Source organism: Aphelocoma coerulescens, chromosome 3 (assembly GCF_041296385.1).
Source record: "Aphelocoma coerulescens isolate FSJ_1873_10779 chromosome 3, UR_Acoe_1.0, whole genome shotgun sequence".
Taxonomy (NCBI): domain Eukaryota; kingdom Metazoa; phylum Chordata; class Aves; order Passeriformes; family Corvidae; genus Aphelocoma; species Aphelocoma coerulescens.
The window spans coordinates 111824525-111850649 of NC_091016.1; the positions used below are offsets into that span (position 1 = coordinate 111824525).

General features: G+C 38.8%; 1 long non-coding RNA gene across 1 annotated transcript in view; it reads right to left on the minus strand.

The window, feature by feature from the left end:
- LOC138108656 (uncharacterized) overlaps positions 1 to 26125 on the minus strand; it is a 170391-nt gene that overhangs the window by 88328 nt on the left and 55938 nt on the right. The gene's annotated exons all lie outside the window — the stretch shown is intronic.

Consider the following 26125-nt stretch of genomic DNA (forward strand, 5'->3'; position numbering starts at 1 on the left):
ATTGATTCTATGCCCTCAGTGCCTGTGGGAACACTCCCAGGTAATTTTAGAGGATGTGGGACTGGGGCTCAAATTGTTCAGCAAGATGACCAACTCCAGAGTTGTGACTGATCAGTTGCAGGAATGTCAGTGTGCTCTTGTTGCACCACTGAAATAAAGGTGACTTTCCCATGTCCTGCAAAAGGGGAGGATGAAATCCCTCTGCCTGTCTACTTCCCAGAACATAAAACTAAATTAAGCATATGTAACCATTCCTATGCATCAAATGGGGCTAGCCCTGGCTCTGATGAATGCAGTCCCACACCTGTAAATAACTCTGGGACAATTCAGAGGTTACTAGAGGCTCCTCTAAAAATGCATTTCATAACAGTGTTTCAGTCACTGAGACCAAGTTTTGCTGCCCTTTTTAATGAACAGCAAATTTTCTTGAGTAGCAACCATGGAACAACAAAGTACAATGCTACAGAGTGATGTAACTGAAGACAAGCACAGACATCCTCTTTTGATTTGTGCAATGAAGGTAGCAACCAGTTCTAAAGCAAAACAGGTATATTTACCTCTTTTGGTTCTTTATTATGGTACTGGTATTCATAAATAAGAGAATCATTGTTTAGTCTCTTGTGGTGACAACTGTTACAAAAAACCCAGTAGATATTTAATGGAGAATTATAACAGAATATTTATGGCAAGTAAATTATTGTTAAATCAATCAGAATGCAAACAGGCTGCATTATTGATTGTTATAACTTTGCTTTTCAGGCAAGTGCCACCTTTTTAAAAAGCCAGCTATTAATAATTGTTATATTAATATGTCGCTAGAAATAATACATTTCTATTGTATTACAGTGATATAAACTAAAATATTTTTGCTAGGATTCTCTAAACTGAAATAGTTCAATAGTTCAATAGTTCCATTCTTAATACTTCTACCAAAACATTACACAATAGGCCTTGAGGGAAATTTTAATTCTTGCATTTGCTACTATCTTTTGAAAGGTATTCATCAGCCTGAACAAGCCAGACCATCTCTAGAAGGACTTTTTGAATGAACCTATATTTAAAAAGCCCTTGTATGTTTGAAAAGCATGATAGATATTTCAATAAAAAAATTCAGTAGGTATCAACCTCTTTGTACTTTGGATGAGTATTACCTTGTGCTTGGTACTGTGAATTTAAGTGGAAATTAAGTTCTCAATAGGAGGCCATAACCGGTACTGCAGGGTATTAATTTTAACACAATAAAATGATATCTTTTGATAAACACCTAGGTTATAGGTTATCACAATTCTATTTCACACTCTTTTACTGTGTATCATAAACTTGCTTCAATACAGAAACTGCTGTCTGCTTCCAAAGAACAGCAGGGAAATCCCATGAAAACTGCAATTATAATAACTATAAAGAATTAAAATAGCTCTTGGGCACTTTTTATTATTGTTGTTTTCAGTTGTCAAGGGGAAAAACTGAACAAAGAAAAAGAAAGATGTGCTCCCAGCAATAGGGAAAGCATTTAAAAGGATCCTGTAAACAAGCTGACAACAATTCATTCAGGGTTATGCATTTATAAGTGAAAAAACCCAAAGTGTTTGAAAAAAAAGTAAGGCAGGGCAGTAAGAGGTCTCCAGTTTGAAAAGTCCTGTGGGAACTGCAAAGCAACTTGTAGCAATAAACCTTTACAATGATTAACTAATGGTAGCTGAAAAGACAGATTTAGAGGTGGTAGAAAAGTAGATACTCTTGTATTAACAGCCAGAACACCACCTGAAGAGAGAATATGTTTCTCTTGCCATCAAAAGACTCAAAACTGCTAGATTTTGTTAATGTTAAATAAGATTGATGGATTTTCTTTCCATGGACTCTACCAGTTGCTTCTTATTCCAACAAAAATTACTAGAAACAGCGAGACAGACAATTAAAAACCTGTTGTGGTTCCTTTATCTTAGTGTTAATCTCCAATAAAACCTGAGGCTATTTTTGCACAAACCATTAAAAGCAATCCTCTCTGGACCTCTAATGACAAGATCTGAAGGCACTGAAGTAACTTTTTAAATTGTCTGTTTTGAAAAAAATGATGATGATGATGATGATTAGCAGAGAGCTCTTACTCTTACTGTGAGACAGGCAGAACAGTACTTCAGTGGAGCTATGGCCACTGCACCGAAACAGCATGAACAGGTCAGTGGGGCATCAGGCAGGACAGAAGATGAAAGGCTGCTTTCTCTATCTGTTGCGGCTGTTGTCATCTTAGTTGATTTCGTACCGCTGAACACCTGCAATTAGAAGATCAAACTTTTGGGGTCTACTTAGAGGAACTTTCAACACAGAGAACTGTGTTTCTAATCTACCAAGTCTGGGGAGATCAGGAAAAGTTCAGTTTAACCCAAATGAGAACAAAAAGTATGGTTCTTTCCCTTAAAATCATTACTAGATCGTAAACCTTCCTGAAGGATATTCTTGCCGTAGATTATTATATGCCTTCCCTTTGAGGGTCCTCTTGCTGCTGAGGCAGCACCATCATCTGCCTCTGGCCAGCCCAGCTCCACACTGAGCATCCTCTCAGCCCATGATCATTTCCTAGAACTCTCCCTCACACTCTTTCTAGCTAATCCTTGCAAAAACATTTTCAGATCTTTTGTTTGACATCAGGCTCCTTCCAAACTGTCAGCGTGGCCCCCGTGCAGACTTGTTAGTGTCTGCCAGATGCTCCATCATTCCAAAATGTGCTCTTCTGTTAGCATTGCCATAGCACTGAGAGGAGTTATATGTAACCCACATGGACATGAGGTTTGGAGAGATTCACAGGCTAGATTTACACTGTTGAGGTCCCCATAAAGACAAGGTTCAAGTAGTTCTCATTGTTCACATCCAGGTTTCTATAAAGGGTAAGAATAGGAAAGGTGGTGTGAGGTACTTCAGAAAATTCTTTTAACAGATGTTGGGAAGAACAGGGCTGCAAAAGACTTTGGTGCTGTACATTTATGTGCACAGTGGAAGGCCAAGAGACAATAGACATAGTATTGACTATGAATAAGGAAAAATTTTCACAGTGAGAGTGGTTAGGTCCTGGAAGAGGTAGCCCAAAAATCTGTCAGGTCTATGTTGGAGAAACACAAACTCAATGCACAAGGTCCTGAGCATCTTGATCAGCTTTCAAGTTAGTTCTGCTCTCAGTAAATCCTGCTCTACGTGACCTTCAGAGATCCTTTTTTCCAGCCTTAATTATTTCTATGGCTCTCTGATTGTATGGCTGATTCCCTGATTCACTTTTCCAATGAACCAATGGTTCCAGCGGGTGGCTAGAAGAATCACAGTTCTCGAAGGATCTTTCTTTAGTAAGACAGAATTTTGGAAAAAGGCATGTGAAATCAAAAGTAAATGCCATGCTTTGTTTCTATCACTGGAGTCACTGGCAAAATAAGGGCATAAGAAGAAAATATTTTGTTTTTAATAAAATGTTACTAATAATATTTCACAAAAAATCTTGTATGTCACAAAAAGCACAGAAATTAAATGAATTAAAATATTAAATGGAGTGAAAATGAAAGGAATGAAAATATTAAAATTCAGCCTTTAATCCAGACTGAAGGTGCTGTTATACTCTGTAAAATTTTGATAGATGACTGAATGGAAAGTGATTGTACAAGAAATTTTTATTATGGTTACACAGTGACTCTGCTACTTTCCAAATATAGTCAGATGGGAAACAAAAAAGAATGTCTTTCTCCTCCGAACTGCCAACTCTGCAAACTCTCCTTAAAGTTCAAGAGGCTTCTTAGTACGACATCACAGATAATAAAGATTCTGGGTGGGGTTTTCAGGGCAGCGTGGTGGTTTTTCTGCTCAGACCCCGCTGATTTTAGCAGATGGCATCCTTAGAAGAGAACTCTTGTCCCCCCCCTACTTTTTGTCATTTAACTGTACATTTCCTACTGCATCATGCAAAAGAGACTCCAGCTGTCTAAGAGAACCAATGACTTTGTGGCACTACATGAAGCACAAACCTAATTGAAGCATACATTTATCACTATGTTTTTACCACCACAGTAATGAACCAAACAATATCTTCCCTTTGTGCCTTCTCTGTTCTCATTTGGTGAAATCTGGTCACAGTTTAACTTAAAAAGACCAAACTGGAAGACATGTTAACTATTTAACCCACCATATCTGGGAAATTTAAAATTAATATATTTGCATACATCCTGCTTAGGGAATTTTGACCACCTCACAGTCAAAAGTGTTCCAATGCTACCAAATGTGATTCAGCATGAAGACAAGAAACAATAAAATAAGTTGATAAATATCACTTTTTCCATCTTTGTGTGAATTGCATTTAAGCTATCAGTTGAGTCACATTCTACAATCATTCCTCTAATTCCAAAGTAGTTTGGGGACTCAGCTGGCACAAGAAACCTAGAAACACACAATTAAGTTTGAATAATGGCACCTTCTTACATCAACATAGCTCATTATTGAATACTATTGAAACATCAGCTTTAATTACATCTGAGTAGCTAACAATAAATGTCATTGATATTTTTTTCTTTCTTTCTTTCTATTGTCTCTGCTAAGGACCTCTTATTTTTCAAGTACACATACTGCCTAAACAATGCAATTTCCCTGACTGTGCCTATAACCTGATTTAGTTACATTTGTGCTTTATATCAATTGGGAAATAAATGAGAGTAAACCTCATTATGAATACCTGCATGTGAATATTGGAATTAGCTGAATAGCTAGCAAACTTCCTTATACACAGCTGACAAATTTATTTCAACAGGATGGGGAAAATACAGGCTTGCCAAGGGAAGGGTTTTGGGATGTTTCTTCAGTGCAATTATCAGAAAGTAGAGTCATTGTCCTACACTGCAGGGTATGTTAATTACACAGAGCTTCAGCTGGAAGAGCTTTCTGTTGGACAACTCAGGTTCCACTAACAAACTCTAGAGTGCGCTTGAGCCAGCTTTAATCACTCTGAGTTCCCTGGACCAAAACAGGAATCTTGTTTATGTCTACAGCCCGAGGAAGAGGGCAAGTCAGATCACTACAGTGTAAATGACTGCGAGACATAGAGTTACTGCAGCAGTGTGGAGAGTAGCTGGAGTAGTCCACTTCTCTTTAGCAACTACAGAAGGAGCTACAGGACCACACTAGGTTAGATCTCTATGTTTTACACCACTCAGAGTGTGTGAAAGAACCTTGTCCTGAGAATACAGCCCATGCATGCACAGCTGAGACAAGTGTTCTTCAGAACAGTGCTCTTCCTCTTCTGCTGCCCAGACCCAGAAATGGGAAAGGGAAGCACACAATTTTCATCTCATAACTGATCACATAAACTCAGTTATTTTTGTCTACTAATAAAGAATATCTGGAAGTTATTCAGCCTGGCAAGGAGAAGGCTCCAGGGACGCCTGATTGCAACCTTTCAGTACTTAAAGGGGGCTACAAGAAAAATAGAACTTTTAACAGGGCCTGTTGCAATAAGACAAGTGGTAATGGTTTTAAACTAAAGTAGGGTCAATTCAGAATATGTACAAGGGAGAAGTTTTTTAGAGTGACTGTAATGAAACACCGGCATAGGTTGCCCAGAGAGGTGGCAGATGCTCTAACCCAGGAAGCATTCAAGGTCAGGTTGGATGGGGCTCTAAGCAACCTGATCTAGTTGACGATGTCCCTGCTCATTGCAGGGGGATTGGACTAGATGACCTTTAAACTCAAACCATTGCGTGATTCTAGAAACAAGGGACATCTTCTCTCTAATGAATACTTTCTTGGACTTCATTCTGTTGAACAGGACCAAACAGAGTGTTTCATGCTTCCTTATTCCACATGTAAAGGATGAGAAGACTACAAAATTAGAAGCCTCAATTCCGTATCTGCCCTGGAAGGTGTTAATCTTTTTAGAGTCCAGTAGCATTCACAGAAGAGCACAACCTTTGAGATTTACTGTATGGTTCTTTACTTTGTTCTTCAGTAGGAAATTACCTAGTGCAGATATTTTGAAAAACAGAAGAAAGCATTGAGTTTGGTCTTAAGCTGTAAAATACTGGTAACAATTTGTGACAAGGGACACTGCTGTGTTTGAGTTCCTATAGTCCATATTAAAGCCTGTTACATTACTACATCCTAAAGAGTCTAGAGAACTATGCTAAATGCAATTTCCAATTTTTATATCCTTAAAACTAACACAGATCAATTTTAACCTAGGAACAGATTGACTCTTTCACCGATGAGTAGGTTTTTCAATTTTTTTAGTGACAAGTTGTTGCTTTCCTTGCTGAATTCTAGCTGACATAAACAAGCATCTATCAGGTGTCAAAGGGCATGCAGGTAAATGGAGGTAATCATAGTTTTTCTTGAAAACTTAGGCAAGTCTACAAGGAACATGTTGATCTGACAATGCTGCCTAAGTTATCCTTAAACATTTTCACACAGTGGAATATAAATGAGACCCTGCCAGACAAATATTTGTCAAAAAATATTCATATTGCTTCATTGTCAGCCAAAAGAGAGATTACTAAGTTGTTGAAATCAGGAAAAACTCCCACTCATAACTCTTGGCTGGAAAATATATATAGATTTGCTCCACTGAAAAAGGCTTGCTGTCAAATCAGCAGATGAACACAAGAAGATTTCAATGAGATAAGGCACTCACCTTTCTGGGCCTTTGTCTAATGATATACTGATGGTATTATCAATGAGCCTATTGCTATTTCCTGCCTTGCAATTAATCTCCAAACTTGTTACATTTCTTATTAAACAAATAATTTCTCCTTCAAGAGTTAGGTTCTAGCTCTGGAATCCCACTCCAATGAGTAAACCACAGCAAAATTAATAAAACCAACAAACCCTCCCCCAGCAGTCCTCCGATTGCAAGACATTAATCTCCAGTGATTTACAGAAAATTTTCTTACAGTCTCTGCCACTAACCAATCTAAGGTGAGCAATGGCATTCTCCAGACTAATCAGGGTGCAGGAAAATAGACTGACTCATGGTTGAGCATGCACCTGGGTCTCTTGCTTTCTCTGAGAAGGACTCCCCAAACAGCTGCTCTGATTAGCAGCCAGTAACAAATGTAGGACTCTTACTTTCCCCTCTGTTTTTAACTTTGCTGCTCATTTACACATTGTGCATATTAGTAGCTTGTTATTTCAATAGTTATCACATAAGAAAGAATGAAATGCGTCATGTGTTATGTGTTCGGTGCTTTTGAGAAAAAAAAGAACTCTGTTTGCTTTGGCAACTGCAGCTCCAGTAATTTGTCTGAACAGGAGATGGTAATCTAACAGCATATGGCTGCAGATATAAATACAGATCTAGAATTATATGCAGACACGCTATACATTAAAATGAGAAACATTTCATGGGCAGTTGGTCACTGTGATAATTCCAAAATGCAGGATTTAGTTACCATTCTCAAGTATTTATCCCTTACTATTCACAGTATTTTGTACTCTCAAACACTTATTGTAATCTAAATTTATCTGGAAGATGGCGGATGACCAGATTTATCCCTAACTGCTCAAGGCATGCTATTTTCCTCAGATGCATCTTATTATACCATGCAAAGAGCAGAATGAGACAAAACTATATGGTGTGCTTCAAATATGCTTATGATTTATCTGTAGCATTAGCTTTCAATAGAGAGACGAGAGAAGAAAGTGATGAGTCTCCATTAACTCCTAGGGAGAATTATGGCTTGAGGAATATTGTTTAAAGTTCTTCATTATTTGAGTCCTTGCTTGCAAAAAAGCAGACTCTTATACACAGTGAAACAAGCAAGAGCAATGGAAGTGCTTCAGTCTTGAGCACTTCTGGAGTCAGAAAGTTTTAATGAAGGATAATAACAACAGGAAGGCACCCAAGGGTACTACATGTATTACAAATTTAGCTCTTCTAACTTGCAGTAACTCTACTACATGTATTACAAATTTAGCTCTACAAACTTTAATTTGTATCAAAATTAATTTTGGCCCACTACTTTCCTGAAAAAATGTCCTGTTTTTCAATTCATAAACCTTTGAAATCAATGTGATTTACCCTCACTTCTTCAAGTTTCCCTCTTGCTGAGCTGTCAGTTTATTTCTGGTTTTTAGACTGATTGCTGTATTACCACCCTAGTATGTGGATCAGCCTACACGATGGCGAATGTGGCTTCAAAAACAAAACAACAAAGCAACCTCTCAGTTTCACTGATGAAAGTGAAATCTTCATTACTTAAATATTTGGATATCCAAATATGGCCATCACCTGTGTGCACTCTGTTTGGAAGGTGTAAGTAGCAGTGCTTCATGGGGAGGACTGGAGAAAAAAAAACTGAATAAAAATTCAGATTTGCTTGGAAAAAGTAGATGGGGGGGGGAAGAGAAAAAATTAGAAGTGAGTTCTCTGTTCATGTTTATCTGATTACTATCAGGGCTGTTACTGGGATCATTACTGCTGTTTACTTGCTGCTGCACTGAGGCAGTTTGGCACATGAATGCAGTAAATGAAGAATGGCCCTACAAGTGTGAAAACACATTCCTGACTAAATTTACCATTAAGCATAATCTCAAGTATTACTGAGATATATATTATTTCAAGGATACCAAAGGGGAAAAAAACAACCCTAAACCTTAGATTTTCACAGCATGCAATTTAATCATCCAATGCCATTTTAAAAAGCTTTTAAGTGTCTTGCTGATCAAACAGTGAAAGTATCCACAGAAGCCATCAGTAAATGATACTTTAACAGTATTGTCTAACTGATAAAATTTTATTTTGAACCAAGAACTCTAAATTTAATAGGAATTCTAAGGAGTTAAAAGAATACACTAATTCCAATTATTGAGACCAAACAACTACAAAATACAAAGAAAATTATATACAAAGATAAAAATACTTTTCTATTATGAATCTTTTGTTAAAATAACTTAACTGATCCTGATAATGAATAGCAGTTTATTATTTGTTGCTGAGGGATTTTTGTTTCCTTATATTATTTTGCAGATACAAGAAGTTAGTCACTAATGCAATAATATGGAAGAGTATGAATTAGCTTTCAAACCTATGATGTGTGTCAGAGTGATCTGTCATTATTTTTAATCAGATGGTTTTAAGAGAAAGAAGCAAAACTTGAGTTGCAATTCTTGTTTTATCACTGCTGAAGCATGAGGTGATTTTTTATAAGCCTGACTTGCTAATCTGACCTTGAAAACAGTTTTATTCATTAACCCTCTGTTGACAAAAGAAATACTGTTCTAGTAGGAAGGCAAGTCTTGACTTTTCTTTACAAAAAGGAAAGATTAAGCAATCCATAATGCCATTGTCAAACTGTAAAATGAGTTCAACAGGATGCAGTAGAAACATGTTGCAAGAAACGTTTTTCAGACCCATTATTATCAAAGGGTTCAAGCTCATTCTAGATGAATTTCGGTTGCTGCAGTAAAGATAATATCTCTCTTCATATAAAGGTAAGAAGTGGTACACTGACACACTGTGAATAGCTTTTTGTTGACCATCATTAAAGTCTAAGTAAATCCATAAATCCAGGAAATAAGGGAAGACCGGTGAAGAGCACCTGGTTAAGTCCTGTGTTTTAATCTAAACAAGGAAGTAAAACATATTGCCAAATAGTCCCAATTTTTGTTTTTTATGTTTTTCTGGCATTTCTAGTATAGATTTTGCTTTCTATTCTTTCATACAGAGAAGAACAATATCTAAATATTTACAGCAGCCATTATTTATGTAAAACAGTGGATTAAGTTTACAAATGTCATAACCAGCAGTAGATACTCGGGTTATCTGATATGTACTGTAAAGGCATTATTTAGTTTGGTTAGACTGTGACATTCATCACAGTATCCAGGTGCCTTACAGCTGCTCAGAGAAACATTTTTTAACAACTGGTATAGTTCAAAAGATTTCAGAGCAGAGATCATTTGTTGGTATGCCAGACACAGCTCTTTAAAATTAACCCCCATGGCCAAAACATATGGATTAAATGCATGCAAAAATTAATATATAAGGGGGCATGAAAAAAAATTAAAACTAAATAATTTATACACTTTGGATGCTACCATACTGCAGAAACTAGAAAATTCCAGACAAAAAGTCCTCTTCCAAGAAGAACACATACTACAGCTTTACTGGAGTCCAGCCCTTGGGACCAGTAGTGAAGCTGAAGTGAAAGACAACATGAGGCAGTGCTGGAGACCATGGAGACCACCAGGAACAGAGCCAACCACTGCTTTTAAATTATAGCCAATACCTTGATTTTCATCCAGTGTGCAGAGTGAGCCAGTACAGAGATACATGTTCAAAGAGCTGTGTGTTCTAACTGGCCTAGCCCACCTAAGTGCCTTTCTCCCTCTGCCAGCATCCTACACTTAGATCCTTTTCTTCCTTTTTTCCCCTGGCTCAACTAAAAAAGAGTCTCCTCTTCTTCAGCTACTCCCATGAGAGCTTTTCCTTTTGTTTCATCTCTTCTACCTTCTAGTCCTGACCACCTAGGAACTGGAGTCATGCCATAATCTGGCCCTACTCCCTTTCGAAGTAGCTTTAACAGTAAAGTTATTTCTAAAGGCAGAATTTAAGCAGTGTTGAAGTATGTCGTCTCCTTCTGCAATTCTCTCCACCTGCCCCAAAATAGCTGACCCTTGACAGAACCACAGCACCACAAGGCTTCTGACATAAGAATGAACTCATTTGCAGTATTTTGGCATTCACTTATGATTGCTCCCACCTGTCTCTATTATTTATGCAATGCTGTTTTGGAGACCAGGTCAGCATGAGGAAAAGTTTACCAATATAACTGTCCTGGCAAACCATCCTTGTGTGGGTGCAGCTTCTACTGGCCAGGAAGAAAAGAAAAGAAAGTAATTTTACTGGCACAGAAAACATTCGTTCCCAAGTGAAGTAAGTTATACTGGCAAAAACACTTTCCATCCCAGTGTAACCATATCTACACTAAGCTGCTGACAATATAAACAAATGGTTAAAATAAAAATAACCTTCGTTGATACTGCTGTGCTGGAAAACGTACCTGCTGTAGATCAACAGCAAATTTTATGGCCAAATTTTATGGCAGAAGAGACAGTTCTATGGATAAGCAAAGCAAGCCTATCTTCTATAGTAAGAAAAAGGGTGGGGAGGAAGAGACCAACAATGAATTCGTAAATATGAAATATTCATTATTTCTGATAGTAATTGTTTCCTGAAAATTTATAAATAGGGTAGAGTAATTGATCTAATTATCTTGGCCTTTTATTGGGCAATCAGGGCATTTGAAGGGGGAGTGAAGTACAAAGTATTTCAGACTTACCATGGGAAACTGGCTAAAAGTGGGACTTTCCAAGGAGGGCCCTTATATTGTAAATGTGCATGTTGACTCATCCAAATTAAAAAAAAAATCATTTAGGCTGAGGTAAAATGGAAAGTAAAAGCTTCTCCTTCTTCTTTCTTAGGGTTAAAACCCATCATTAAGAAGGATAAAAAAGAAGCACTGATAGCTGTGGCATTTACAGGTTCATTTTTTGTTTCTCTCCAGAGACTTCCATTGAGGAGCTGTTTTCATTTTTCTTGCTGACTCAAAGAGTTCTGGTGTTGCAGAAAATGCTTAAGCTTTTCTTAATTGTTACTGTTGCACAAAGAAATATCTGTGTTGTTACTGCCATTAGAACTGCTATCGGCGCTGTTGTGCAATCTGTTTTCAAAGGAGGTCTGGCAGGATGAGTGCTCTCATTTCTGACTTTCTGCTGCCCAGGGCAGTGAGGGACTGTGACAACATCTTTTATTGTTTCCAGCTTCCAAAAGGTAAGCCTCATACTTGCAAAGTGTGAGAAAAATCTCATTTTGTCTTTGTTTTATTGAACAGCTGTCATGCTGTCAGTGGGAGTTGTTCATCTACAGTACTTCACAGCCATAATTGCAAAACCACCTTCTGCCCTAGTAAGGACAGGACATGCATGTGTCTGACAGGCACACAGACTGTCTGCAAACATGAAGACAGTGGCTAAATCAACCTTCTGGCATTATCAGGCATAGCTGTGCCTTCAGGTGAAATTGTTTGTACTGTGCATAGGCCACTGAGGAAAACCTGTTAAAACCTAAAGCTTTAGTGGTGTGAATAGGCCTCTGCTAGAGGGCAAGTGGAGAGGAGGCCACGCAGAGAAGCCCTTGCTGTCCTACTGCACTGAAAATGAGACACTATAAGGAAACATTAGACTTGTGTTTCAGACTTGCTTCTGGTGGTATGATAGCTCAAGTCACTTGAGCTCTTGGGGCAGCAGTGTATGGGGGCCATGTGCTAAAATCAGTGGGTATTATAGTCTCAAATAATATTAATCCTATACAAACAGAGGACAGATCAAGGTTTCTATGTTTCTACCAAAAATCTCTGAAAGACTGACAGTGCAATGTTTCAATTTTTGTACTCTTGTGCCTTTCCTAGCATACATTTTGTATGCTTGTACCTTACTGGCATAAAATTGTTTCTATTAGATCTCATGCCTTAATATACATAAATTCCTTAAATATATACACTATATGCTTACACCAGTAGAGCTGATTTAAACAAGTGTTTGCAAAGCCAGGTTTTGGGGTAGATGTGCAAGTTTTTTTTTATTTTTTGTATTTTCAGTGAACATAAAAGGAACTTTTCAAATACTGCGCAAAAATCCCTAAAGCATTTTCTTCCAGAAGGGAAAAAGTTGATTTACTAGACTTGAGCTCTATGGCTTGCTGTGCCAATGACTCACTGGGCACATCTCTGTGATTTGTAGCAGCATCATTAATGTCTGTGCAAGGTCTCACAGCTTTACGACACAAAGGGTATGCCATTACACAGGAGTAGCTCCAATCAGGTCAGTGAATCTCCTCAAGGGAGCCAAGTTTCATCTGTGTCTGGATGTTGGTAGGAACATGGATTTAGGAACATGGATTTAAAGAACCTAAGGTTCAGAGTAGTGACTGCATTGACTGCACTGCAGGGAGAAAGAACTTGCCAATAGCTTCTTATGAAACCTTGCTTCACTTTTCTATGTTAAAGCTTCCTTTTCACATTTTGGGGCCACTTGCTGCTGCATCACTGCCATTACTTGCACACACTACTAATTGCATTCAGGTCTCACTTAGATTAATTTTATGACACAGGATTTTATTACAGTGAATGTAAGACTAGCAGGCAGAACACTATTTCAATCATAAAACCACAGAAATTAGACAAAGAAAGACATCTTATTAAGTCATTTACTCCTTCCTAGTGCCAAATGATTGTTTTCTAGAGGACTTGAGCTCTTTGTCCAGTTACATTTCAAAAGGACTCGGCCACGCAATAACCCACAAAACACAGCTCATATTTTCATGGACCTTACTACTCAGAAAGCTTTTTTGGAAAGTCCATCCTAAAATTAATTTGACTTGTATCTGCCATTATGATTCTTCTTCTCAGACCCAACCATAATAATCCCCTTTCCCCTCTTTCAGTGTCCAGCCTTCTGACCTCTTTACTGGGAAATGATTATCAGAATGACCCCTCCTGCTGTATCTTTTCTCTTGTGTAAAACCATACTTATATTCCTCAGGGGACCAAACACACATGCAGCATTACTTTCCCTATTCCCCCAGCTGTCAGCTACCAGTACTGGCCAGCTGTGACAGGAGTAAGGCAGACATCAAATTACAACAGCAAAGAAATATTCTGATATTAACGCTTCAATGTCAAACACTTGGTTGGTGTCAGTGTGCCAAAATTTTTAGTATAGTAGTTACAGCAATACTCCTTTCTTTTTCTTTAAAAGATTGAACAGCACGGTAGTTATTCACAAAAGGTATCTACATACCTGTATATATATATACATATCTCTGTACACAGAGATGTATACAGAATTACACCACTGAAGATGAGTGACTTTAGATGGTAAAATTTCAAGATTTAGACAACCACATAGGGAAGATTTAAATATAAAACATTCAGGGTAAGAATCACCAATTTCCTCAGAGATAAAACTTGCTGCTTCAACACAAAGAAAGGCCTGGGGATATCTGTCCTTTGCAATATTCTGGTGGTTTTGGTTGTCTTCCTTTTTTCCGTATCTGTCACTAGCAGTTGACAACTTGTCTTCCCGCTCTGCAGATCCACACCTGGCAAAGCAGTGTCACCTGTCAGTCACTAATTCAAAACACATAATTCCATACAGTAGAAGACTATAAAGCAGCATGTGCCGAGAATTTCCTACATTTAAAATGTGTGATGAATTTTTCTGAGGGAAAGAGAAGAAACAGCACAAAGAAAAAGGAAGGTAGGAAAGCAGTAAAAAAAATATGGTGATCAAAACCAGAGAACTCCTGGAGAATAAAGGGTTAAATCTTCAACCCATTTTTTCCTTCTCTTGATATAGGAGCCAAGGGGATGGCTGATACTTTGCTACAACAGCAGCTGATTCTCAAAATAAGTGTTGGGAAAGGCAATCAGACATTCCCTTCTTGAAAAATAAATTCAGACATCATTAGGCAGACACAGTCGTTCCTGATGTTCACAAGGAAATCAGGGTGGCAGACAATGAGACCCCAGCCTTTCTCTCAAAATATCAAACCTGCCTGTTCTCTTCTGAAGTTCCCACTGTGTCTGCTTTTGAAAATAGTCAAACAGCTTCCTTTGAGTTTGAGCTTTCCCCATCTGCTGACTTGCAGGCTCTCTCTTTCATCCCCTCTCCTGCACAGAGGCCTCATGCTCCTGCCAACAGAAATTCCCATGCCACTGTCTCCCAGGAGGAGACTCCTTCCTACTTCTTTCTTAAAATATTTTTCCCTCCAGCTTTTCTGAGTAATGCCTCAACCACTGCTCATACGAGAGGAAAAGCAATGGACAGCAAAGCATGTCCAAACCCTGCTGTAGAGATAATTTTTGGGAGGGTTGTTACTGAAGTATTTAATCACTCATAGATAATTGATGCTGCTTTGGCTATTTGTGAGAAAGAGAAAAAATACCTTTTAAGGAAATTTTGTCTGTTTATAGGTTTCCTACCTGCTAGATGCTAATCTATTGAGTAGTACCAAAGACAACTTGGGGGAGGATGTCAAGGGGTGCACAGCAGAGTCAGTGCACAGAGGTCAGTGAGGAGCCTGCAGTCCCTCTCTGAGGGAAAATAGCATCCAGCTTCTGCACCCCACCACACCTGAGCTTGGGCACTGTACCTCTCACAGAGGCAGGATGCCGTGAGGTGATGCTGGCATCCTGTCTCCTGATTTTGAGATTGCCAGGAGCTGGGACTCTCACTATGTCTCACAGTGGCAGCTTTTTCTAACTTATGCTGTGGGTCTGACAATAACATTTTTCTTTAGTTAAGAATAAAAATGCAGTCTAGGTAACCATGGTAGAGAAATTGCTGATTTTAGGGTTTAGTGCAAATTCACATGTTTTGTCCACCTTCTTCACTGAGGACAGCCATGGTTAAACTCTCTACTTCCGATATCTTTCTTTTTTTTAATATTTCCAGTTAGTTAGATTCCGATTCCATAAATTTCTGTGTTTACCCATAGCCATACCAGCAGCCTGCTTCTAGAAACCACTGATGCCTTGGAGGAAGGTGAATACATGGAGAATACAGCATTAAGAGTGCCATCTTTCATTGTAAAACTCTAAAAGTGAACAAAATATACACGGGATTAAATATCCTGTGGAAGGATTTAAGCAACAAAAATAGCTGAATGATACAATGAGAAAATAAGAACATCATAAATACATTTTATCAAAATAAATATTTTACATTGGAAGGGCAGAAGCTGACAAACTGTAAAGCACAAAACTTGCCTGAGGCCTTTGATACAAGATACAGACTTTTTCCAGAACACATGAACTAAGAGTATAAATTGATGTAAGTAGTTTTCATCTTCCCTTTTCATCCATGATGTAATTATTTTGGCAGTTAATAAGACATTCAGGGTTGCACCTCCATCTTTCTTAACTTGATACAGCCAACAGATAATCCCCCGCAACAATTCAACCCCTAGCTATGAGTCACTGTTTCTGATGAAGATGTGTCACTCTGTGTTATCTTGGGCACAAGAAACAACCAGGGCTTTTTTGAAACTTTTTCACTGGGAATTAGAATTTCCTGGGGTGTTTATTCAATTTGTATGTATTAAGCACTCAACCAAAGGGTTGTTGACCTGCCTGTTCTCGGGCACTGAACTCTTCAAAGACACAATATCATGACAGATAAAGGGGGAGATACTGGATTAGAGGAGTTAAGGAGGAATCAAAGACAAAACTGTCTCTCAAATACACACATACACAAGTGCACTTCTCCTTGCTTATTCTCACCAAGTCTCAAGGATTTCTCTACTAGGAGGGCAGAAGACATGCCCCAAATCCTAACTCTTTCCATTAAAATAGACCCATTTCCTTTGGATCAGAACACATTGATTAAAAATCTCTAAATTAATTTTCATGTATTTAAATATTTTTCATCAGGTTTTGTTTTATTTTTTTATCATTCTTTTCCATGTACCAGAATTATATTCCCTGAATGGTTTAAGAGAGAACCAGTTTTAAGTACATACAAAGTAGATTCCCAGACAGCAGCAAGGCCCAAGAATCAGATGGACTGCTGAGGATTACTGTAACAATGGACTATGAGTATCTCTGTGATATTGCCTCTGCTTTCTTCCAGGTGAGAAATGAGTGATGAAGGGTTACTTAATGAAATACTTTTGTGCAATTAGACAGGGTGGAGGAAGAAATTGTTATCTGCTCTTCCCAAACTGTGTTTGGGATAGTTACTGAGAGCTTATATCATGTTATCTCCAAAAGAGGAACAGTGTAAACATGCATTCACAATAGGGACTTCAGAAAATAGGAAGAGATTATCTGAAATACAGTTAGAAAAATCAGATGTTATGAGAACAGATAATAGATATGCAAGAAGGAAGACCTGTGAAACTACGAGCCAGTCAGCCTCACCTCTATCCCTGGAATGGTGATGGAGCAGATCATTCTGGAGCTCATCACCATCACTTTTTACCATGACCCTCGCAACAGGGCAAGGAGCAGTGCCCATAAACTGAAGGACAAGAAGTTCCACATCAACATGAGGAAGAACTTCTTTACGTTGAGGGTGGCAGAGCACTGGAACAGGCTTCTCAGGGAAATCATGGAATCTCCCTCTCTGAAGACATTCAAACGCCACCTGTATGTGTTTCTGTGTAACCTGCTTTAGGTGATCCTGCCTTGGACTGGGTGATCACCAGAGGTCCCTTCCAACCCTGGTGATTCTATGGTTAAAAAAAAAAAAAAAGAAATAACTAATACTGCAGTTACTAATACTGGTTTGGTATTGGTAAGTAATTATACATGGAAGCATGTATAATTAATAGAAGTCAGTCTGCCACACTGCTGGTCCCTCCCACTGCCTTTCTCTACTGAAGACAGGTGGAAAGCACCAACTGCATCGGTGCAGTCCAAAGCGTGCTGCTCTTCTCAAGATTTACCATGTCCTGGTTGGTACTAGAAGCAGTCTTCAATATCTGACAAGGAAATCTGAATGGCTGAAAAGTGCCCAGGGCATCATGATGGTTCTGAACAGTCTTTGCAAGGATTACTCTGCTATTTTGCTTTTGTAACCTATACTGGGCTCTTCAGCATGCAGAAGGGTGCATTCATAGCCCTGTTGGAGGAGTTAATTCTGGACAAGTAGTACAGCTGTTCCTGAAGCATTTACAGAAGAGACTGCAATCCTCTCAGGGTATCACAGTAGATTCCTTTTGCCCCATAGCCATGCTGCTGACACTGACGAGTCCACCTCAGTGCATCATTGAGGCAGTTTCTGTGGTTAAGCACTGGGTTAAACTGGCTGCATGCAAAAACCAATTAAACCATTTTGCATCTGTTCTATGGAGAAAGCATGAGATGAGCTTGTTGCTCCTAGCTGTGGTGGTCCATTTTCTCTGCCTGAGAGTAGGGGTCCAGTAGGCTGCTGGGATAAATATGTTTGTTTAACATATATAACACATATCCTAATCCCCGTGAATGTGTTGCAAGTACTGTGAACTGAGGGTTGTCACACATGAATGTCATATTCAAAGGTCCGCTAAGAGACAAGAGAATAGTATGAAACTGAGGATATGTATGCATTCTTGTGTATACATTTACTACCTTAACCTCCTCCATCTACATCCTGTCAAAAGATGCTCCACTCTAGGTGCCTCTATTTTTGGTTTTGGAAATACTTATTGACTCATATCTTGCTTATCATCACCTGTTGTTGGAGAGGAACTGATACTTCTGGAGTAAACTTCTACAGCACATATCCCAGAAGACTGATTTTTCCCAAACCTTTTCATGGCTATACTGAATAGTCAGCTATTCACACCAGGGTAGGAGCTAAGAGGACAGGCAATTTCTGAAGCAAAGGCTGGACACCCCAAGGAACATCACAGAAGATAAGGTGATCTGCAAATCAGCCCTGTGAAGCCTGACTAACATTCTTGATAAGTAGAGACATCCTAAATGTGGGGTTAGTTTCACCACATATGGAAGGGACCTAGAGTGTATGGCAGGAATGGTGTGTATGGTCTTGCTTTCCAAGGACTGCAAAGGTGAGTGTGGAGACAGCAGGCCAGTGTTGTCATGAAATCCAGGAGTCAGGCTCAACTTCATTCTCAGCTTCTAGAAAGCTGTCCTTCCAGGCTTTTAAGGGTTGCTGCAAATCCTGCACACCTGCGTGCACCTCTGGTTCTGGCTCTACCTGTGGGACAAGCTCTTGCTTTGGGCCATCTGGATGTCTTGAAGAGCGCTGTGTGTGTGAAATGCAGTGTTTCCAGGCACCTCCCAGGTTATATCCCCTATGCCTCCCTCCCTTCTCCTTGCACATCCTGTACTCCAGAAGCCATATCTCTTGTAAACAGATATGGTTAGGGAAACTATCCTGATGAATGTAGCCCCTGGACTTTTGAATTAATCAGATTCCCTAAAAACAAGTCTCTGACCTTGCCTTACAGCAGTTTTCAGTTGAAAGGGCCCCCAGTGGCATTAGTGAAATTACCATAAAATTACAAATGGCACCAAAATATTAAATGGGAAAGTGCAGTCCCAGTTTTTCACAATACAAAAGGATCATGCAGTGAAATGACCAGGCAGTTGGTTGAAAGTAAAAGCTTTTTCACTTAAGACATAGTGAAGTTGTAGAGTTCACTGCACTGGGATGTTGTGGGGCCCCCAACATCCACAGATTTAAGAAGGGATTAGATCACAGAGGAGAGGTCTGTTTGTGGCTATTAAACTCAACTATTGACTACAAACTCTGTCTCCATTAGATTAGGCTCCAGTTCAAAGGCTACAGCAGGAGAAGTATACTTTATCTGCCTTATCCTTGTCCTGAGCCTTTGCTTCTGCCCACTGTTCTCCAGGACTGAACTAAAAGGACTAAAAGGACTCTCATGCTCACCCAGGATGGCAGGTTTTATGTTCTTATTCTGGATTTACAACTCTGTCAGTGAGGTTGGAGCCTGGCCCACTATATGTGGTCATTTTTCACTCTGTTCATTTAGCTCTTGTACTACACTTAAAGCTTTGGGGGCAGGAAAAGACAAACGGCACAGAGATCCCTGTCTGCCTGTTTGTCTGTTGAACTCATTTACACTAATTGCTTCAATGTACTGACTGATTTCTTTTTAATTTATAAAATATGCCTATCTCTGGCTCCCAATGCTTGCACAACAGTGGGCGTGGGGGGAAAAGAACTGTACTAAAATTTGTACCATACTGAGATAGGTACACTGTGAAAGCATCCATGAAGAAAACAAACACCTCCACAAAGACTTTAAAAAATTGCACTTTCTTTGCAGCATAAAAGAAAATTAAACTAGATTCTGTTAGTGCCAAGGAAAAGGCAAGTTATATCTATAGGAGATTCAGAATTAGAATGCCTGACTTCTGTGCTAAAGCATTACAAGTATATTCTAGAATTACATGCATTAGTGTAGATATAAATAGACAAAAGAAGCAAGTAGGATACAAAGAGGAACTTTTAGGTGGGGCAAACAGCTGGTGAGAGGGAATGGCAGCTCTTAGACACAAATGTGAAGTTTGGGAGAGGCATCTCTGGGACAGCTGAGGCTCAGACTATAACCAGACAGTATAGAGAGCCACAAAAAAAAAAAAAAAAAGCCAAACCAAAAGCCGACAGTCTGAGGAGCAAATATATAATGAACAAAGCAATCCGATGGGCAGGTGTCATTTTCATGTAGCATAAACCTGTTGCTTAGGGCACCAAGACTACTATGTGCACATTAGAAATGCTCTGCATTGCTTCTTTACATACAGCCCACTCCAAATTCCCTTTTTATTATGTCATTGCTTTTTTTGAAGCTTAGAACTCAAATTTTAAAATACTCTAGAAGTGTGAACTCCCAGATATTAGTACTCCACCAGGTCCCTTACCAGTTCTAACTGCTTTCAATTCATTTCCCAAAGCTCTGTGGAAGAAAAAAAAAAAGATATACCCAGCAAAAAACAGCTTCCTCTTTTCCATTTATGCAAATGATGGAAAGTGCAATATCTCACAAAGACAACAAGAAAAAGATTCCTTAAAATTTATCCATGTGGTTTATACTTCATTCAATAAATTCCAGTGGAAAAAACAGAGTGGGAATCAAGAGACCTAGTTCTGTTAGCAGTTCTCTTTGTTCTTTGACATATAATTAATTTAGTCTTAGTTTATGAGTCTGTAGCTTCCCCAAAGTATAATGGTAATAATAACATTTGTTGTAGTCTGTAAAAACTGTGTATTTCTCAAGTATGAAATTCCTCTATATAAGCCAAATATAAATCCAATCCTATATCTTAGCCGTCCTATCTATTAGTTTATTCCTAATGCTAACACTTACTTGGATATAATTTAATTCTCAGTAAGTCTTTCTGCTGTTTTTCCTCTACTTAATTAACCTTGGATTATCCCACGTAATTCAAATACATCAAAGTTTTCAAAAGAACTTTCCTGTGTTTTTTTTCTTCTTTCATTTTTCCTCTAAAAGCAATTACATTTTGACCATAAGCAATTAAAATGGCTCCAGGAAAACTGAAATCCCTCATCCAAACAGGTGATTTGCACAAGAATGGATGGAATGAAAAGTTCACCTCCACTGCTTTCTGTGGGAGGTGCCTTATTGGGATGTTTAAAGCAGGCAAGACCATGAGCTCTTATTTTTACATTTGCTACATGTCTTTTTTTTTTTTTTTTTTTTTTTAAATAAATATTTCACACTTATCAGTAACACAGTGGTAGATCAATTGTGCTGCCTTTTAAAACCCTTAATCTGGTGCAGGCTGGCTGGCATGACTCATAGATTGTACAAGTCAGAGTTACGGAAATGGAGCAGGTGGCATTTTGTACACAAAGCTCTGCAAACTACCCAGGTGTGCCTGAACACAGCTGGCTCTTCATGGGCCACTACAGGCACAAGACAGACAGAAAGCACTTGTGTAAAAGTGTCTATGAGTTTGGACTTCCACCTCCATATTTAGAGGTTACTGGTAGCGTTTTCTTAAGAGATAGGACCGGGAAGAAACAGGGAGTGGACCCAGCCCTGCTCTGATTGCATGGGTTACCAACTGCAAATGAACTTCCATGGACAGAGCTGAAAGGAGGTGGAAACAATCTCAGTACCCTGTACCCTTTCTCCCCATACCACATCCAGCTGAAGACAATGCTTTGTTAAGAGCTGACAGTATGCAGGAGCTGAACAAATGTCAATGTCACACAGCCCACCTCATACATGAGTGTCAGAGGCCATAATAAGAGCCAACAACAGGAAGAAAAATCCATGTGGTAAAAATTAGAAACTGAGAACACAGTTTTACCTGGGATGGGTATAATTATTGTGTAAGGAAATTTTTGAGGGAACCAATGGAGCCCTCACTTCAATACTTTCTCATATCCTCACTGACTGCCTTGTTGAAGATACAGTAAGCAACATGCCATGCTCAGTGCAGAAGGAACTGTAAACAGTTTCATAGCAGTTTAACACAGGGACTCCAATGAATTGAACCATTTCTTATGTTAAAAATTTGAGCAGTGAATAGTCAGTAGAGTTTGATTCAGTCACAAACAGCCTAAAAGAAAAAATAGATTATCAAAGGCAAATAACTAAAACCAGCATACAGATGAAACATATAATTAAGACCAGCATATAAAATACAAAAGAAAGCAGGAAGATTTTGGTAAATGTGACTGGGTAGGGTGTTCTTAAAATATTCTTTAATATTTTTTCCAGTGGAAGAAATTGGAGGATAGATTTCACAAGTTTCCCTCTCCTTACATCCTTACATGTCTTAAAGTAGTGTAACAGCAATCGGACACCCAATGAGACATTTGTTAGAGAAATCTAGGATATGCCAAAGTTTGTGCCAGACCATCTTTAAAATATATACAATGACTGTGACTGCAACTGACTTGCTATCTTTAGCAACAATGCTGCATCAATATTAAAACTTTTCCATGGATTAAATACTTGGGCAGCCACCCAAGATATCACTACTTTAGATTCTATACAAAGATGACTTTCATTTTTAAGAACTTAAGATATGATTTAATTTCACACTGTGTTGCTGAAAACAAAGATGGACAAGAGAAAGCAATGTCAAACAGTCCAAAATAGTTTCTCAAATATGGGATAAGATAGCTCTGATGTGATAACATCCTCTCATATATAAATGCAACACTACTATAAACTAAAGCAGTTGCATTTGTTGTTTTCAAGTTTTTTGAGAATACAGAAATTGCAGGCCCATGTGAGCTAATGCAATAATGTAATTTAAAAGTAATAAAATGAAAGGCTTAGAAAAACCTATAAAATGAGAGAATAATGTATGTACAGCTGAGAGATTATTGTGTAATTTGATATAACAGACCCTTGGAAACAGCAGCTCAGGTTGCAACTTTTACTGAAGCATTTTAATGAAATTTGTGATCATATCTGGTGAGATCTGAGCCATGTAAAACAGCTGAAAGATCCAAACAAGGATCCAGTGTTCTGATTTCTAGTGTTTTAGGATTTTTTATTCCTGAAGTAACTTTCTTCTTAGTCTGAAAAATTCAGAGGTGTTAAATGAATCCCCTGTACTTTCTCAGAAGCAAGGGGAGATACACACTAATCTCTCCTGCAGGAGTGCCACTGCCTTCCAGATGAGGCAGGAAGTGAGTTACCCTGTCAGTTGCTGGAAGAGTTGATGTGATGATGAGGCCCCAGGAACTCCAGCAGTGTCCTCGCTCCCAAGGGGATTGCCATCTGATTTAGAAAGATCACTTTGAGGGTTGATACAGTCAGTGTAGAGAGCAGTAACCTAAGTTATGTGTGTCTTCAGCAAGCCTATCTCACTCCATTGAAGTAGTGAAAACTTAGGTATTTACTTGAGAAGAACTAGTTAGTGAGCAACCAAACCTAACTACTGGATTTCTAACTTAATAAATATACTATTGGTCAAAAAGGAAGCTGTCATTCCTTCCCTGCCCCCCAGAAACTAACTTTCTCAGACACAATTTTTTCCTGCCTGCTGTCATGCAGACATTTCTATCTGCGTGAGACTTAGGTTAGCAGAGACTGCTGCATCTCTGACAAAGTCATCAAATCAAAACCACACACAGACTGAATTCAGGGGAAGAAAATATACTCCTTTAATTGCTTGTTTGTTCCTTCCCAACCAGCTGTACCACCTCAACATAGATTATTAGTAAAGCTATAAATGCCAGCCTTGCATTGTCTGTCACTGCCTAAATTGGATAATGTAGATTGCAACTCTAGCAGTGGATACACAAAGTCAGATTCACCTACATGAATAGTTTCTGATCTAGTTTTCTGAATTTTTAAGAGTCAGTAAAAAAAAATAGGCACTTCAGACCTTCATTTGTCTAACAGAGATATCTAAAATAGGTCAGATGACTCACTCTTTAAAAGCATCTAGTTCCTTCTCTTGAGCCTAAAGTCACTAGTTCCCGTGTAGACACCTAGACTGTAGATGGTGAAAGTCAGAGGAGATGGATTGCGTGAACCATGTTCTATTTAGCCATAGGCAGCAGATTTTTAGAGGCATTTGTCTTCCAAAATTGGGCATGAACTTAATTTCAGCAATCCTTCCTACCAAGTGCTAAGCTGTATCTCTGTGTGCTTAATTCTTCTAAAACCATTCTTTTCTGAGCACAGAGGAGTGTGAGTCAGGGTGAGCTGGGAAGCCTGAGTCCAACAGTTACATTTACCCTGGAAGGCAGATGTGACTGACTGTGAGCTTGAGATGGGAGCTGCCAGCCCTTGCATTCCTTCCCTTTAGTAGTATTCAAGAATCTGGACAAGGAAAGCGCATTTGGAAACCTGTTTTTCCCTGCTCTGCAATGTGTCTGTTCCAGAGCACCCTGAGCTGTAAGGTGTCCTCTGTACCTGACCCAGAAGATCTCTTGTGCCCCTTTTGCTCTTAAAAATTTAACTGGCAGACAAGTCAGAGTCCTTCCCACAGTGGCTTGTGTGAGGGAGTGGGAGTTGCCTACAGTGTGAATAGAAGCTCAGTGCAAGGCAGTTGAAGACAAGGTCAGCAACAATTCTGACTGCAGATACCTCCTCAGACCAGTGAGATCAGTTAAATGCAGTCATAGCTCATTTGACTAACAATTTTTGGGTTCTCAACAGCAGAGGACGACAGGTTGTGCTACTAAGGGACACACAACCCCCTTCTCACTCTTCTGAGTATGTAAACTCCCGAAACACAGTCACCTCAGTACCTGCTGTGCCATGACCACAGATATCTTCTCCTCTGATCTAATTCCTGTATGGAATATATGTCAACTGCATTATGTCTTGTTGGACTCTGTGACACAGTGTGGGACCTCAGAGATGTTAAAGAGTGCTTTCCTCATGCATTTCTTTGGAAAGCATCACTACTTGGACAAGCCTTAATATGACCCCCTTAGGTTTCTGTATCATATTCATCCCATTGTTTTTTATGATCCCTTTGAGAAGTATATTGAAGAATATTAAGTAGCATTTTCTTTTCTTTTTTTCTTCCCCTTCTCTTTCCCCTTTCTTTTTCTTTTTCCTTTTTTTCCTCTTTTTATTTTTCCATTTTCCTTTTCCTTTTTCATTTTCTTCCAATCATTATTGAACATCTACTTAGTGCTAGTGGCAAGGTCAAGAAATATCTTGTTCCTGTACAGCTGTTCTTCTGACAGCTCTCCACTGGATGCAAAAAGAGAAAGTTTCTTGTTCCTGCTTCCAGACCTCCCTAGACCATCTTCCCACATCTAAAAGTGAAAAGTTTAAAATCCTGCCCTAATATAAACCAATGTGACTGCTAGGTTCTTTATTCATTCCATACTCCTTGTGAAATATAAGCAAAGTTTTTATTTTTCCTCCTGGCTGTTTGATGTCTTGTTAACTTGCTGTCCAAGGGCAAATTCTTTTTGTCATCCAGACCTGTAGAGTTGCTAAGCACACACAAGGATAAAGGTACATTCTGATTACTCAATACTTCTTTTACGAAGTCTGCAGCTGAAAACAATATTGCATCACATAGTCTATTTTTGCAATACAGGGTGGATACCTAAAATCCCAAATTAAACAAGTTTCAGCCATAGGTGTGTGTTTTGGAATCTTTCAGTTGTAGAGAAATGGAAAACTCCAGACTGTTCAGCTTAGAAAAGGGAGACGTTAATTAAGGTTGTATAAAGGCCAGCAAAATGTTAAATCATTTAAGGAGTGGGATAATGACTATTTTAAATACATTGGCTTTCCTGAAAAGTTTGGATAAAGTAATGTCTCCCATTTTAGGGCATATTCACAACACTGAAGTCACCAGAGGAATTCAACAACTTAAATTCAAGTAGAAGAGCACTTTCAGATGTTGCCAATGGATTTTAGACACACCTGTGTGGCATGAACAGATGTTGATGACAAGGTTACCAGAGATGTAAAGAATACAGATGGTTATTTTTGTCTTAGGTATTTCTTTAGCTCGTGTGCTGATGTTGTAAATGCAGATGTAGCATTCAGTTGCAGAAATTAAGCACCTGAGAATATGAAGCTTGGGGAAATGAGTATTCAGATTGCAACAAGGTGATGCAGAATCAATGAAGAGGTTTGGTTTGATTTATGAATAAGCAAGAC